Raw genomic sequence first — 5489 nt, 5'->3', positions numbered from 1 at the left:
TTTTTGAATTAGCAGTTTTGCTTTTTTTTTGATAAATATCAAGAAGTGAAATTGCTGGATCATATGGTAGTTCTACTTTTAATGTTTTGAGGAAGCTCCACAATGTTAAAAAAATTTTAAAAAATCTAACTATATGCTATCTACAGTAGACCTATTTTAAATTTAAGAACACGCATAGACTGAAAATGAAATGATACAGTAAGATATTCCATGTAATTGGTAACCAGTAGAGGACAGGATGACTACAGTATCATCAAATATAAAATAGGCAATAGAGACAAAGTCATTACAAACGACGAGTCATTTCCATAGGAAATTATAAAAATATAAATATATATGCATCCAAAATCAGAGGATCAAAATACATAAAGTGAATATTGATGGATCTAAAGGGATAAATACACAGGAATACAATAACAATAGAATGTATTGATATCCCACTTACAAAAATGGACAGAACATTTAAACAGAAAATCAATAAGGAAACAACAGACTAGAATACTATTGGTGAGATGTACCTAACAGACACATCCAGAACATTCCACCAACAGTAGCAATACACATATCCTTTTAAAGAGCACACAGAATTTTCTTCAGGATAGACCATATGTTAGGGCACGAAATAAGTCTTAACAAACTTAAGAAGACTGAAATCATTCCAAATATCTTTTCTGAGCACAGTGGAGTGAAACAAGAAATCAATAACAAGAGAAAATAGAAAAATTCACAAATTCATTGAAATTAAAATAAAACACTCTTGAATAACCATTGAGCAAAAGAGGAAATCAAACGGAAATTGGAAAATGTCTAAGACAAATTAAAATGAAAACATAACATACCAGGAATTATGGGATGTCCCAAAAGTATTGGTAAGAGGGAAGTTTATAGTGATTAACACCTATTTTTTTCTTATTTATTTATTTGTGGATGTACATCATAATATATTTCAAATTCTGTGTAGATTACATCATGTTCACCACCTGAAAACTAATCATATTCTATCCCCTCACATGTGAGCCTAATTACCCCTTTTGTCCTCCCCGTCCTTCCCCCATGGTAACCACCAATCGAATCTCCAATGCTATGTGTTTGTTTGTCATTGTTTTTATCTTCTACTTATGACAGGGATCATGTGGAATTTTACTGTCTCCCTCTGACTTATTTCACTCAGCATAATACCCTCAAGGTCCATCCACATTGTCACAAATGGCCGAATTTCATCATTTCTTCTGGCTAAAGTCAATAAATATAACCCATGTTTAATCCACAGTTGTCATGTTAGTCAGCCCACAATTTTTTAGTTGAGTTTATCTCCACTTGAATATGGATATACTGATGACACACTTCAAAAATGACCCACCTAGAAACTTTGGGAATTAATTTCTTCAAGAAATTTACTTTAGGGTCTTCTAAATATGAATTAAGTTCAAATAATATTCACTCCTAAGCTTCCACACCAAAGAATAGTACAGATATTTAAGACACTGTCAATACCTAAGATTAAAAAAAGTCAACTATTGGGTCTTTTATACTTTTAGGAACTCTGTATTGTAGTTCTTTCCCACAGATCTAACAAATAGTTCTGTGAGTAAAGCAAACCTCATAGTTACTTGATGAGACATTTCCAATAATGTGAGTCTACAGAAAAAGCCCCATTGGATAGACCTCAATCCAAGATTTATATTTTGCCATTCTTTGTTAAAATCTCCCGTAATGAAGTGCTCCCATGGTTCACACTTGTACTTAGCAGCAAAGTCCTGCAATTTTCTCATGCATTTCATTTTATCCTAGAGCTAGAATGTACATTGGTATTTAGACTTTCTTGCAGCTTTCCCCTGGTTAGCTGGTTGGAAGCAATAAGGGGTGTAGGAGGAAGCCCAGAAGGAAAGCAAATACCATTGCATGACAACTTCTTCAAATAAGGTAATGGCATGGTGTCTAGGCTAAGGAAAACTGTTCCTTCCTCTCTTTCAAGGGAGAGGAGGCTACTTATGATAATCAGGAGGATGCAAGATAATTTGTGATTTCATGGTTTTCACCCTGCCCTGCACAATTATGTCTGTCTAGATCTCAGAGTTCAACTATTTTCTTATCAGAATACTGACTTCAACAAAACATTCCTGGTGAGGTTGCATGTTCAGTCATTTTTACAGTTCTATCATTTTTATTATAAAACCCTGGACAAAAATTAGACCATAATCTCTGTGGGCAGGATATGTGGCAACAGTGGGCATGAAAGCTCTGTGTTAAAAGTATGTCCATAAGATATATTAGATAGAGTGTATCTGGGGAGGCACGTAAATTGGATCCAATATACACCCCTTTTTATAATTACTATGCCTTGAAATAGAAGAGGACATCAACTAAAACTATGCCAACTGGAATTGACTATTTTGCAAAGCTTACAAGATCAGAATCAAACTCCAGCAGCTGTGATCAATAATACATCCTTGAGATGAAGTAGCCTTGAAATTCATAGAATCTGAAAAAAGGGATGTGTATATGTCACTAGAGTTTATTGTGGAATTCACAGTTTTACATTCCCTCATGGAGAAATAGATGATCATTTTCTCAAGCTAAAGAAATTCTAAAGTTCCTGATACAAGAAAATTAATACAAAACTAGTAATCTTAATAAAGTTAAGTAATTTATAAATAGAGATACAAGTTCCAAATAAACAAAAATACTCATTGAATTTTCTCTATGGATAAAAATACAAATAAGAGGAGAAATTGAAATCAGAAGATTCTTACTGTTCATACAATTAGTCTGTGGTGTTGATGGATGGTGACAAATGGTGATATCCATCTCCATTGCATAAACATAATTTTCATTCAAATATCACAGTCTCATTCAAATTACTCTCTTTTCTGGATTATATCAAATCTAACTAAAATAATTCATATCAGTGATGTAACTCTTTTGTTCCAAAGCCTAAAACATCCTCCTCTGGGTTACAATATTCTTTCTTTAATCAATTCTTATTTTCAAGTTCCCTACTATCAACTGCATATACTCTTATAGGCCATATAAATATATCCATATTAATTTGGGTCATCTATGCCATAATCATAAGAATCTAATCTTATGAACAAATTATTATAATTGGGATGATTCAAGAGAAAACTTAAAACTTCCTCAAAATTAGAATGGATCATTTTAGGAGAAAAAAGTAATTTTTACAAACAGAATAATATTGACTATAACCTAAATAATCAGAATCTTAGTAAGATAAAAAAGACTCCTTCAGAAGGGTGAATGTTGTCACAGTGTTCTGTCACACTTCTAGAAGGATCTTAGTAAACATGTGATAATAATTCAAAGTATAACCACTGGACATAGAAGAGAGATTATCTACATTACATGTCTTGTCCTTTACAACATGAAGCTTCTATTAATTATTTACATCTGGTGCTTTCTTTGAGTCAGGAAGGACAACCAAGTTGAAGGTTCATTGTCAGACATTATGATCCCACAGTATTTAATAAACGAACAGTTTGGAGGAAACCTTGCCAGGCTGTTGATATAAGCATATAGAAATGTAAGTATAAATAGAGAACACAAAGAATCAATATGAGGAAGGGCAGAGATAATACTAGATCAAAACACAGTGCTATTATGCAGGCAAGAGAGGCAGAGTAAAGCATATGTCTTACATGACTGTTTCTACCTGGGGCTGTCTCTTTTTCTATAGAAAGTTGAATCAATGTTAATCAGTATATGTGTTCATATTGCCTATCTTCTTGAAGAAACTATTTCTTATGCCCCACTTTAGGATTATGTTAACTATAAAATAAGAGGAAGATATTCCCTATGGACTTTTTTGATCAATCCTAATGATAAAGAAAACTTGAAACTTCTATTAATCATTTGTCACCTGAGATCAACTTCATGTTCCATATTTTCCTCATGGCATTTTTCACTTCTGCATTTCTCAGTGTATAAATCAGAGGATTGAACAAAGGTGTTCCAATTGTATAAAACACAGCTATCATCTTGCCCATGGAGAAGGTGGTTGCAGGCCGTGTGTATATAAATATGAAAGGACCGAAGAACAAGATGACCACGATGATGTGAGAAATGCAAGTTGAGAGGGCTTTTTTCCTCCCTTCAGCACTGTGGTTTCTCAGAGAACACAAGATGATAACATACGAGAACATCACCATGACAAAACTCACTGTACAAATGGCCCCACTGTTGGATACCAAGAGATTGACCACGTAGGTGTCTGCACAGGCAAGTTTCAACAAAGGCTGCAATTCACAGAAATAGTGATCAATCACATTGGGACCACAGAAGGGTAAACTCAAGGCCAGAAAATCTGAGCTGAAGAATGTGCATAGGACCCCACCCAGGCAACAGTCACCAATGTACCACAGACTTGATGGCTCATGCTGATCGTGTAGCATAGGGGCTTACAGATGGCCACATAGCAGTCAACAGCCATGATAATTAGGATGAAGATCTCCAGGCAGCCAAAGAAATGTGATGAAAAGACTTGGATCATGCACTCATTGAAAGAGATAGTGGTCTTCTTCAAAAGGGCATCCACAATCATTCTAGGGCCTATGGATGTAGAGAGGAAGGTATGAGATAAAGATAAGTGGAAAAGGAAGAAATACATTGGACTTCCAAGTGCCCGGCTGGTCTTGATGGTAGTAATAATCAGAAAGTTATCCAGCAAAGTCCCCAAATAGATAAGTAAGAAAGTGACAAACACTATTTTCTTCCTAACAGGTTCCTGGGTTAACCCAAGCAGAATGAACTCAGTCGCATTATTATTCAGCTGCATGATTTCTTGAATGAGAAGAAGGAGTGTGAAATGGTTCATCTGCAAAAAATAAGGGAATTAATTCAGGGTTGTATGTGTAACGTATAGTGTGATATATGATGTTATGGAATATTTTAACAAAAATAAATGTTCCTTATCATGGGCATTTTAGCTATTGCTTCTTAGTAACTCACCTCAACACTTTGTTCCACAGTTTGTAATGTGGCTCCATTTATTATTAATTTCATGATTTTTCCATATTTAATAAATTGGCATTCATATTCGGATGGTGTATCACTTGGGATTTTGGATATATCTGACTACTTTTGGAAGTTCATAATATAAATTGAAAATTATACCCCAGCCCCTACCCATAAAGAATATCTTCTTTACACATATATTTATCATTGTATATTTGTTACACATAATTCTAGAAATGTCTATTTTTTAATATGTATTATGCTTCCCTTCACTGGATGCCAATTTCCAGATATTAGAGCTTGAAAAGAGAAACAGGAAGTACTTATATTCTCTAAAAATATGATGTTACCTTGTGGTGCTCTTATGATATTTAGTATTTGATATATACTAATGTAGAAAAGTGAATATTCCTTAATAGTTGGCAATATCTCAAATATCCTTATTTCTACATTTTTCTTTTTCCCATTTCTGAAAGACACCCCTTAGAGGACCCAAAGTCCCTAAGGTTGCATATAAA

The 5489-nt window shown here is 34.1% G+C and overlaps 1 non-coding gene and 1 pseudogene across 1 annotated transcript; both read right to left on the bottom strand.

The window, feature by feature from the left end:
- Nucleotides 1–1541: 1541 nt before the first annotated feature.
- Nucleotides 1542–1671, bottom strand: LOC138923309 (small nucleolar RNA SNORA18). The gene has a single exon (XR_011436788.1). It is a non-coding gene; the product is annotated as a small nucleolar RNA SNORA18 (small nucleolar RNA).
- A 2195-nt stretch (nucleotides 1672–3866) lies between these two features.
- Nucleotides 3867–4792, bottom strand: LOC138920021 (olfactory receptor 4C16-like; annotated as a pseudogene).
- Nucleotides 4793–5489: the final 697 nt, after the last annotated feature.

The sequence above is a fragment of the Equus caballus genome, chromosome 2 (assembly GCF_041296265.1).
Source record: "Equus caballus isolate H_3958 breed thoroughbred chromosome 2, TB-T2T, whole genome shotgun sequence".
NCBI classification, from domain to species: domain Eukaryota; kingdom Metazoa; phylum Chordata; class Mammalia; order Perissodactyla; family Equidae; genus Equus; species Equus caballus.
This window is presented reverse-complemented; position numbering and strand designations above follow the sequence as displayed.